Source organism: Hippichthys cyanospilos, chromosome 8 (assembly GCF_059441005.1).
Source record: "Hippichthys cyanospilos isolate Australia breed blue-spotted pipefish chromosome 8, RoL_Hcya_1.0, whole genome shotgun sequence".
NCBI lineage: Eukaryota > Metazoa > Chordata > Actinopteri > Syngnathiformes > Syngnathidae > Hippichthys > Hippichthys cyanospilos.
Genome location: NC_142376.1, coordinates 14299345 through 14312222, shown reverse-complemented (window position 1 = coordinate 14312222; position 12878 = coordinate 14299345).

Genomic DNA, 12878 nt, shown 5'->3' with positions numbered 1-12878 from the left:
GGATTTGAGCGGCCGCCAGGGCACCCGGCCAACTATTTCTCATTTGGAGCTGGCCTGGAGATGACCCTCCTGTTGGAGCACTCGCTCTTATAGGAAAAACAAAAGCGCCAGCACCGAGTAAGGGAGCACCTTGGCAACACTGGAGAGCTGGGAACAGACAAGCAGAAGGAAAACAGGGGAGCTGCAAGCCAGCTCTCAGGAACATCTGCACCGCCTTCCTGTGTTTAAAAAAAAAAAAAACAACTTAATACTGTCTGCATGTGCCCAAGGGATGCTAACAAAAACATGGGAGGGCTGTATTTAATTCCCTTTTTTTTCCTGGAACTGTCTGGATGCCTTTTTTCCTTTGTCCATTTCCCTCTCTGTCAAACAATTTCCTGAGCCCAACACCCCCACTGCCTCTTTGCACTCAATGCAAGCCCACCCTCAGCTAGGGAGGAACTGGTCTCAGTCACTGTTATGCTTGCTCAATGATGGATGGACAGGAAAACTAAGAATCTAAGTGCAACATTCCTGCGTTTGCAGTGGGGGTGGGTGAACGAACAAGGAGCGATTCCTGAAAGTTTTTGTAATCACTGTATGTTTGACAGCAACCACACTGACCTCCATCCAAGCCTGCGGTTAGCCCCCACACAAGTAAGACGAGCAGTAAGCTTATTGCTAAAGTAACAGAAACGAGGGCAACGAAGAAAAAAAGACAGCCACGACTTAGTCGGGAGCTAAAAGTCTTTGTGAGTCAGACCTTAGACATCAAATTCCACATGGCGGGTCCAGATATCGTGACTGCGTGCGATGTTTACTGCCACGGTCGGCCGTGGCTTGGCCACAGGGCCAACAAAACAGTCCTGTGGCCAGCTTTAGGGAGGGATCAAGGGAAGGCAACAAAGAAAACCCTTATGTTTCCCCTCTAAACCTGCTTCCTACCCTTACACAGACACACACCTCGCTACCTCCCCCCAAAAAACGCGCGCAAATCTCTCTCTCACACACACACCCACACACACATACAAAAACGCTCCAGTGAAAACTCATCACACATCTGCCAGATCCGCTGAGGCCTGCCTCCAATTATCCGCCCACCACGCTGGAATCCCAGGCAGGCTCTGTCCGACGGAGCGTTTGATGTTGCCACGCAACATTTGACGGAGAACAGGGTGGCTTTGAAAATCAGTGTAAACTTTCCTGCCAAGGATTGACGTGAAGAAAGAAGGGATAGTGGTGGTTGAAGGGGGAAGAACGTGGGGGAGAAGCGAGTGCTGTTGCCATTGTGGAGACAAGGAAAACGCCCCTAGATGGAAAGCAGCTGCCTATGGCTGAGAAAAATTACTTTAAATGGGCCCAAATGTGGCAGAGGCTGACCAAACCTCAGCCGAGTGGTCTCCATTTTATCTTTGGTGGCTTAGCTGGTGTACAGTGGCAGCTACGTATGCTGTGTGTGTGCATGTGTGTATTTATGTATGTATTTATGTTAAGTGGGTTTGTTTGCATATTTGTATGTATTTATGCACATTTCGGACAATACTTACATGCATACATACATACATATATATATATATATATATATATATATATATATATATATATATATATATATATATATATATATATATATATATATATATATATATATATGTATGTATGTATGTATGTATGTATGTATGTATGCATGTATGTATTGTCCGAAATGTGCATAAATACATACAAATATGCAAACAAACCCACTTAACATATATATATATATATATATATATATATATATATATATATATATATATATATATATATATATATATATATATATATATATATATATTTTCATATGTTGGGCAAACTTTGGAGTTAAAGTGAATTTTAAATTGCTGAACCGTCTGGATGAATGACTCCTTTTATTCATTTCCATTGTTTTAATATTAAACACTTAAGAAACTCTCAAAGCACCACCACCATAAAATATTAAAATACGGTAGGATAGTATGCCCAAGTGTTATTTAAAAAAAAAGGCAAGATATTTTATTCCTGTAACATTAAACAATTTCTAAAAACAGCATAAAAATAACCCATCTATGAGTCAAAAAAAAGGGCAGAGACAATATTTAGGTCAATTTGACCCAACTTTCTAGGTTGTTGTTACAAAATGATCCATTTTTTGTTGTTTTGTGCAGATAAACCCAAAAATTGGGTCCATGCTAATGTCAGCTATTTTTAGGTCCAACTGAGCCAAATATTGAGTCAGTCCTTTTTGGACCCATAATAAGGTTATTTTTTTACTCAACTGTTTTGAAAATTAGACCAAAAAAAAAAAAAAAAAACCTAACTAACATTAAATGCACTAGCAACACTTAGCCTAAAACAAGCGCAAAGGCTAAACCTTACAGTCTTCACTTCAATCCTTCAATCATCCAAACAAAGTAAACAAGCTCATAAGTCAAATAAATTAAATCCACACCACAATAGCATCATAGGAAATAATTTCATCGCTGGCAACAACTGAATCAGAGCTTATTTTTACCTAGCTGTCTCCTGCGTTCTGTGCAATAAATCTGTACAATATCTTCTTTTCTCTCTCTTAAAATCCTCCTCTCCATGTTTTTTCTTTGGTATTTATAGTAGTATGTACAATCGAGTAATCTCTGTCTTCTTATTTTGCGTCCTTTCACTATACAGTACAAGCTGACAGTGTGCATGCTAACAAGCTACAAGCAAATATGTGTGGATAAATGCGTATCTGAATTGAAATTTGTAAAGATTGCAGCAGCAAATCACATGAGTTCATGGGTATAAGGCTTGGTGTGGTCGAGCTATTTTAGTGGAATAATTTTACTGGAATTTAGTCAGTCTAATCAGATCAACTTGTAAGACCGGAAAGGTCAGTTGCATTCAAATTTTTTTTTTGGCATGATTCAAATATCCAAAATCTGTTTTCTGACAGAATATAACACGTATGGTCAACTAGACAGGGAGGTGAGGTAAATTAGATCGCTTCTTCTGATTAGCAAGTGTACTGCTTTCAGGTTAACAAGTTATTTTTGTTGCTTTACTACACCGCTTGATGTTCATACCACAGGAGACCAGCGGGCTTCCTACTGTGAAAGTAGTGAACTCGACTGAGTCAGTTCACACATAACTGTGCATAGTCTGCCAATTATTGTACTTATATGGGAGAAAACTCATATATTTCACGTGAGTTTGAACACACAAAGCGATTCCATATTATAGTCAATGGAAATAAGTGATGCCGCAAACAAACAGGCAAAACAGTTGACTTGTATATTTGCGTCGGTAAAGAGGGGAGCGTTGGAGAAATGCACATCTGATGGAATCGACGATTACAATGAATTAAAAAAAACAAAAAAAAACACTTTCCTACATTCTTAGTCCGTCGCTTTCCCGCCATTTGTCAGCAAAATGGGCGTGCGTCAATGACAGTCTGACGAATTGCACACCTTTGGTATTCTGAGTGCCATTCTAGTTTATTTATGTTAATCTGTTTGTTTGTGTGCAGGATTACACAAAAACTACTTAACTGATTTCCACAAGACTTATCTGGTGGAAATCAAGAAGATTAGTTCTTGGTGCAGATAAGGCTAAATGTGCACATATAGGATTTTTCCCTCCTCGTTCTTGTTAACAGTTCCTGATTGGGTTCTATGCTCTTTGGGTGCCCCTGTTTCTTCTTCTGTATTTAAAAATGTAAAGTTAAAGCAGTGTCATTTGACATGCTGTTCACACTAATTATCGTTTCAGAGCACAATGATGACTGTAGAGTGAAACCACTGTGGTTTACCCCCCAGGCAAATGAGGTCATCAGGTTTCAGTTTGTTTAGAGCCTTTTCCCATTTTAGTATCGACGCAATCATCACGGAAGGTGACACCTGGGTTTCGCGACTGTCACGGGAAGCAGCGACACCTTGACAACACAAGTACAGCAGAGGGAATGCATCGTTCCTGCAATCGAGCAAGGTAAGGTAAAACTAGTCGCGGTGCCAACAAATGAATATTAGAAAAATACCCTCTGTCTATTTGAGCTATCATCCACTTCAGTTAAAATTTCTTCAAGACATTTGAATTGAAATTATTTCAAATGTTATTCAAATCTTCATAGGCAATGTCACGATGTTATAATGACAACATTAACCTTTATTTATCATTGAAACCACACAGACACACCTATTCCCTCCAGCATGTTTACAGGGTAAACTGTGACACTTAGAGATGATCCAATACTGACCTGAGTTTCACAGGCACCATGTAAATGAACATTACATGCGCTATTACTCAAACATTCAAACAAGCTCAGCAGGATTTTTACACTTTATCACTGCATAAACATGACGTGAGAGCAAACAGTGACAGGTATTCCAAAAATGACTTCCTAGAGATGGAAAAAAAACTGCAACGGTTGCATTGAATCAGTCCCATCTGAGTCTGGTGAGGTCAGACCATGTGGTGGATTAACATGAATGACTTGCACAAAGCAATACACAATACATGCCCAATGTTGTCTCCAGCAGTGCATGACCATCCCATGACTCTTTGTCTTGCTTCAGTTTGAGCTGCATATACTGTTGCAAACTGTCTACCGCATGAAAATAGTACAGAAAAAGAGAGAGAGCACAAGAGAGAGAGAGAGAGAGAGAGAGAGAGAGAGAGAGAGAGAGAGAGAGAGAGAGAGAGAGAGAGATCACATTGTTCTTTCTAGCTGCTCAAACAGGTCACAGTGACCACGGTTCACACTGGCCTGATCCAAAGACGGTCGACATGTGACCTGCTTAATGTGGAGTTTAACCCACAGCAGAAGTCAGCTTGAAAACAATGGGCCTCCTACGAAGAACTCAAGTAAAGATGTCGAACTTCTTCAACTCATTACCGGTTTCTCTTCTTAAAAAAAAAAAAAAAAAAAAACCAACAACAAACAAACCAAAACTGAATATAGACTTAAACTATTCCATGACGAAAAACAGTCAGAAATCCAAGGTTATTAAGAGCTTTAATAAGTCACATGCTCACAAGTCAGTAGTTAGTTTCAAGTTGTTACCTTAAAATTCCTTTACCAAAAATCAAGCCTGCTGAGTCCATACTAAATGTCACACCACTTGAGTCATTACATGGATTAGGCAGGTTACATGTTAGTCACACATTATTATTGCACATTAGCCACTGTGCATCCAGCATTAGCATGTTGCATGAATACTATCTGTACTTGTACAGTTACTGAAATGGTTCCAAACCTGTCTCTGTTTTATGTTTTCCTTTATTGTCTTGTCCGCTAAATGCATAACACCCCCCCCCCAAAAAAAAAAAATAGTGGTTCGTGTAACATCTAAATGGTGTTTGTGTTCAGAGAAGGAAAATACATTTAAGATGAAATTGTGACATTGTGTCTTTTTTTTTCCTTTCTCTATTGCATTGTTTTATTGTACTGGTGTGAGACAAATAAAAATCAAATCAAATGCCAAATGTTGTGGTCTGTGTTTATACATTATGTATTATGCATCTCCAGACAAGTGCCCTCACTCGCCCTTTCAGAATGGCGCATGCACTTTACGAGAGCAGCGTGGGTGACTCTCTTTACGCCGAGAGAGAAATAAATAAATATAGAAGTAAGCAAATCATGTTTGAAAGGATTTACCCAAAGGACATCAGCTGACTGGCTAAAGCTGCTCTTGGCCCTTCCAGCGGTCACCATAGCAACAGACTTTCCAAATCTGGCCACTGCCAGCCTCTCTCCATCACAACAACGAATCCCATTGATGTGTCTCTGGAATGTGTCGGCCTGTTCCTAGGGGAGACCAGGGGCCATTTGCACAGCTGCTCAACAGGGGGTGAATGTACAGTTAGAGTGTTGCCTTCACTGAGCTCTAGTGAATGCGAACTACGCAAAAATTGCACAAATTCTCTGCTCCAAAAATAGAATGCGCAATATAAACTTCTTTCCTAAATATACGTAAACATACTACTTTAGTAATGGGACACATCCAATAATTACCGTAAGTGCCTGAATTGCACATGACATGAAAGAATAGTGTATACAGTATATGTGAAGACTGTCTATATTGGTTTTTATAGAGGCTTAGAAGCAATTTAGCCCTCCATCTACATAGTCTTAAGCATTTGCCTCATTAAGACATAATTGCTATTGTAAACAAATGCCATATCGTTGTCAAAAATTAATTACATCTCTGTGTAAATCAGCCACCCAATATTAAGTCACTGTGTAAAGAAAGGCTCAAGGGGTTCTTGATGTCACACTATCGAGGACAAGATGCTATGACTATGTACCGTGATTCTACCAAAGGATAAGTCATAAATTAAAACGCTAATGAGAGAAAAATTAAGCTTTCGAGGTCATCGTCATTTTGTCTGATCTCTAATAAACACTGATGTCAAGGGAGATCTACATAAGCTGCGTGATTGCAGAATGAGGCTTAGTTAAATGTACGTCACATGTACGGATATAGGTTATGCATGCTGTGTGGAGCTGTGTAATGATTCTTCCTGCATGTGTATTTATAAAAGAGACAGAGAAAAAGGTCATAAAAACTCATTCCAGGAAAGCAAGCAATAATATTTAGTGACTGTAATAAAGCAACTATTGCTCTTGCTTCCTCGTGTGGTTGAGTAATGAATGGGCATGCAGAAAACAGTACGGCTTTTGTGCGAGCACCCCCCGCCCAATCCCACCATGCAACCTCCCTCCGCCCTACGTAGCGAGTAACCCAAGCGCAAAGTCACGAGCTGCCCTCTTTCCCCTCTTAAGCAGGTAAGACCAGCTGTCACCATGGTTACGAGCCACAACCATGCTCCATCTCGAAGACAGGCTGGTGGGGGTGGAGTGTGCGTTCCAATCACAAGGACGTCTCAATCACACAGGCAATCTCGTTTTCTCGCCACAAGATTTAACCGTCTCCTTGCCACTGCGCTAAATACTGCAGGGCTTGGAATGGCACAATAAACAGCATATAGTGGCTAACAAAGCGACAGAAAGCATACAGTTAAAAATGTGCACCAAGACATATTGTATACGCAGTTACTTCACAATATATTCCATTTCATTGGACATTTTTTATATTTTTATTTTGTAGTTTATTTGTGAGGCTTTTTCACCTATTCTCCTGAAAAATATTCAAGATGCCTCAAGATTGGAAGCAAAGATTTGACCTGAATGTCTTTGAAGGAAAAAAAAAGACCATTTAATAAATTCATTCAATTTTTAATCCAATAATGTCCAAGATTTCTTTGTTAATAATGCTTGAATTGCATATTCCCCTTCAAATTCATGTGTGACGGAAAGTGAGGCAGTGAGTAACAAGCCTCACCTTAAATTGTGCAGTCCTCACAAAACACATAATCTATTGGTACAGAGCCACAGAGAAGGCTACTGGGAAGTGGATCTTCTATGTCTCTTCACAACTTGAATACTTTATAATAAGATGAGATATATATATATATATATATATATATATATATATATATATATATATATATATATATATATATATATATATATATATATATATATATATATATATATATATATATATACATAGGCTTCACCAGCCAAGAACCTTTTCAGTGAAAAAGAGTTCTTTGCTTATACTGTATGCTTTTGATCATTTACAGTACTAGAAAAGATTAACCTATGCTACAATGGTACTTAGATACATGTATATGGCTGTGAATTTTTTTTTTCTAGTTTACCTATGTTTTCCTGTCTTACAACACACTACGCTACACAACATTAAGCCCATTCATTCAAGTGAAAGGTGCATAGGACATCTACTCATGACAACTACAGTCAGCATGATGGTAAGTTGTATTTTGTAATTTTTTTATTTTTTCCCCAATATCCATCCATGGAAATATGTATTTACGTGAAACTGGTCTTGGACCAAAAAGGCCTAGGTACTGTTGATCTTTGATCGACTCGTTCTTCATCGATTACAAAAATTGTTTTTTTGCTGTTCAAACTTGTGCTATTACGACAAATTTAGGGTTGTTATATTCACTTCCGAACCATGAGTTTAAGGAGTAAGGTGTTCCACTCCATTTATCAGTGTGCCTACCCATCCATTCACTAACTCAGTTAGATTGTTTCCATGGCAACTGAGAGACTGGAGCCTGCTTTGAAATGTGATTCCTCCATAAAAAATACAATGAATCCTATTCATATGGAGCATTCATTGCCAGCACCGTGTGTGACTAGAAATCACATCCACCTGTATCTGAGATGTTGCAACAAAAATACTGTTGCAATAAAGCAGTACTGACAAAAGATGAACTATAACAATAAGAAAACAATTAAATGGAAGCTTGCTTTGTTATTTTTTCTAAGACTCACAATTAGCATTTGCTAATTGGCAACACTCATACACAATGCTAATAACAACTATACTCTTTGAAATGCAAAGTGCTTTGTCCTGAGCATGGAAGACGTTTAGACTGCAAAATATAAAGTCCCCATAATGCCACCCTCATTAGCATTATCATTATTCGTGAATAAGGGGAACAGTATATTGCTGTTAAAGAGTATCCATGATGAATCACTCTCATAGCCCAGTCCACTAGTCCTTGTGCATTTTTTTTTCCTGCATTAGGGTGATTCTGCAGTATCTGTTTTTTGCATGTCTGATAATCAAATGATGACCTTGTGGTGTTGCTGCAGCTCATGACATTGCATTAGTTGGAATGTGTTGCTTCCTGACAACCAAGGTAGCAGGGTAGCATTGTTAGGTAATTTGTCAATCTACCCTTTTTATCCACTCAATTGCTCAAGGAATGCTGAAAATAAGCATATCACAGCAAGTAAGTACAAATTACATCTCGAGGTTGCTGTGAGCAATGAAGTAAGAGACTGCGTACGCAGGAAATGCTGTGTCCATGTGAACTGATGGGTGAATCATTCTGGCGACAACGCACAAGCTGTTCGCTTTCTGCAAATGACGGTCAGTGTGGGGAGCCAAAGCAACTGTGACGAGTAGCATGTAATTACCACGACTTACTGTCCCTTGGAGCCGGACGCTCTCATGCAACCCTCCATATAAACAACGGCAACAACATTTAAATGTCCTTGAGTGTATCACGGGGACTGTAAATGTTTTTCTAGCCGAGGCTCCCAGATTTCCTTGTGCATTCTGTGCTTGTGCTACTACAGTATTTGCTTGAGGGCCTGGGAGCAAGGGAAGCCCTGAGGAACGGAGCAAAAACTCCTGCTTCATTGCTGCTTTTTAAACACAAGGATGTTGTGCAGCTTGAGTGGCAGAAACGCTTGAGAAAATGAGGCGCTGCATGATGACGAAGAAGGGGGGTGAGTGGGATATGAAAGGATGGACTGTTGAGGGTGCCAACAGCATATCAACAACCACCTGACTGCAGGAGGTGATCGCTTCAGGCATTCAACTTCCTCCCCACATGTTCTGTTTTCCAAAGTGTGCAGAAAGAGACTGAGAGAGCCTGCGCACGTTTGAAATCATGCGGGATGAATGCAATGAAAAATTGATGCAGCCGAATGCCCGCAGACTTATATAAGTTTGCCTGCATGAACAAATCTACGAATATGTCTGCAGTGCTTCTTTTACAGCGCGTGTGGACGTTTCACAGCTCTGCACAGCTGGTGTGTCGGGAGATAAAGGAGAGTCTGTCTCTCCCCCTTTATCTGATGGAGGACCTGATTGGAATATTAATGGCCATGCAGATCGAGCTATGCTCTGAGGCAGATTATTCAGCAATCGTGGATCTATAAAGGGATACATACATATAAAACCAAAGAGCGCTTGGGAATTGTTCCATTTTTTATAAGCACATTTACACTCAAATGTTACAGGTGAACATTAGTTTTTCCCTTGAGGTGTGTAACAGAAATAGCTTTGCGTGTTTCATCACCGGCTCATTTATCATAAGATGCACCACGTGCTCCTTGCCTGGATACCGGTAACACACTGGTATCAGTCATTCACATGCACAGACAAACAAAACAAAACTAACTTCAAAGGCATCTTTGAATTAAGGCCGTTGATAAACGCCTTGAAAATAAGGGAGTTGTGCAAACTCATAACTTGCACCTCACTGCCAAATTGTTTTGGTCATTCGTCTTTGAGGGTTACACACACATCATCCAGTGAGACAACATAATTATATTTGTAATGCTCTCACACTGTAAATAATTCTATTTTGGTGACTGCGTGAGTGTCTGCGTGATGCTGACAAGAAAGTGAATGAAGACAATTGTGTCACCCACACAATACATCCTTTCTTCCGCGAGCGTGTTTACCATGGCAACTGCCTCCCCATCCTGCAGCATCACTGCCGCACGGTAAGTGGCCACCCATGACAACAAGACGAGAAAACAAAGTCGTTTCTTTGTTGTTTTTTAACCACACCCGTCTACAAAGCATTCGCTTCATGACAACAAATGTAAAAAAGCATTTGGGCACCCTTTGCAAAAATGCAGCACGCTGACGAGCATTAATATGCTCCTGAGCTTTGGTGCAGCTTGGTGAAGCTATCTACTGCAGTGGTCTTTGCTGGAACCATGCCAGTATCATTTGAGAGCGCTATCAGCCTTGTAAGCTAAGATGGTAGACACTCGACCCTGACCAGCTCAAATGAATGGGATGTCAGTTCCGCTTAGAACCACAACCTCTCTGTATGTGGACTCTAAACAGAGAGGACACATCCAATCCAAAGGTGAGGGGTAATAAGATCCCCCCCCCCCCCCCCCCCCCCCCACACACACACACACACACATACACACATTCTCACTGAGAGAAAGAGTGGGGACATCTGTTTAGTGATAGCTGATTTTTAATCTAGTCTGTGTAATTGCTCTACAGCAGAGGTCATGTCTGATTTCTGCACTGCCTCATGCCTCAAGCACTGAGTTATCTCCTTTGCCTTTTCAATTTGCACACCTTCAATTTTCAGAAATGCGCTTCCACAAACAGACGCATGTACAAATGAAATGGGCAACTGGCCAATAGAGATAAAAAGATATACGTCAGCAGTGCCAGCGCAACCTTAGCCTGACCATAGATCATGTACCCTCATTGGATGGGGTTGAAAGGTTGTTTATTTCCAGCTCGGAGCTAGGTGGTTGCCATGGTAACCTTTCATGGGGGTCTGGCTCTGGCAGCAAATGGGTGGAGCTTGGCGTGCCTGGGAGGCAGCAGGCACACAGGTGCCCGGGCCTGAGCAGCTGTCAGATAAAGAAGGGTTTGTCTCCCACTCCCCACCAACATGCATGTCAATCACCCTCACCCTTTCACTGCCTGTCTTCTTTTCCCCTTATTCTTTTCCCCTTCTTCTTTATAGCCTTTGATCAGGGATTGGATTTGCTGCTAGAATGGCAGGGGCAGGAAGTGTCCAGAGGCCCTGCAGGGGCCTGGGGTCCCCAGGGCCACAGCGCATGCTTTTTTTCTTGGGCCTGCGTCATGCCTGGACTGACCTGGACCTGCAATCAGTCTTGACTCCCTCATCACGGGCCGTGTGTCATGCGAGCCACGTCAAACAGGCCAGGGTGATTGATCACAGAGACTGTAGTCCAGTCCGGAGACAGCCCAAGGCCCAATGGCATCACGCATATGGCCCCGTAGATTACGAAAATGACCTCCCGTCTTTCCCAAATCAGGATCATGAACTCTGAACCCACCTTCTCTATCCAATGAGAACCCGAGATTTGGACTCTGATACTCTTGACATGAAGATCAGTAGCTGGAACTCAATATGACAACGATCGACTCAGATGACAAATGTAAAAGAAAGCGATGACAGTTATATTGGAAAAGACGACAGGAAACAGTATTGTTAACTTTTTTAATGCCAGCCATTTCAAATAAAAGATAACCCGATAATCGATGTTGAGCATTAACTGACCATAGTTAGTGTTTTTATTTTCCTGGCTTAGTGATTTGACCGAACCTCCCCTTTTTCATGAAAACAAAGACGTTGACATTAATTGACATCCATGCTGTTACTTGGTTGGTTTTCTGTTGATGTCCTTCCACATCAACAGTGTTCAAAGTGTGAATTTGCTGCATTGAAGTGCTGGGGCACACAGCGACATTTTTTTTTTCATGCCAGGTTCCCTGTCATCTTGATTAGATATTAAAAGGTAAAACTAGTGAACTATTTTGCTATATTGCTCTGCTTATTTTAGGATAGTTTATTGTATGTTAATATTCTATTAGTGTGTTCACATAATATGAGTAAACTATTGAAAACAGAGCGTAAAGACAAGACAAGATCCCTTTGAGTATGTAAACCTTACTGAACTATGTATACAACCACTGATGACCCTTTTTCTATCTTTCTTTCTTTCTTTCTTTCTTTCTTTCTTTCTTTCTTTCTTTCTTTCTTTCTTTCTTTCTTTCTTTCTTTCTTTCTTTCCAAATGATTAGAGTATATGCAGTTGAGACACAAGATACTCCCGAATCCATGTGAAAAAACGTGCACAAAAAACAGAAAAAAGAAGATGATACTGAAATAAATTCTACTGCTTATGAATGGCAGTGAATGGGTTAATGGTTCTTTGAACTGGTCATCACAGCAGCCTTCCTCCCGCTTTGTAATTCTCGTCGCTTCCCCTTTTTCTGGGAAGAGATTACAAAAATTTTCGAGTGTGTCTGCAAGAATTTCTGTGCATTCATCCAGAACATTCGTGAGGTCAAAGGAACAATCATTGCTCTGTTGAACAAGAGCAGTCGTGCTGGAACAAAAAAGTCAAATCATGGTATAATGAATAAAAGTGACAGTAAAAAAATGAAAACATAAGCTAAAAGTGCAATGGAATATGTGTTTTATTCCAAGTACTTTATTTCTGCTGAACCCATCTCGTATGCGTGTGACAGCGTAACACAGTGCGACTTGTTCATTTTGTGTACATT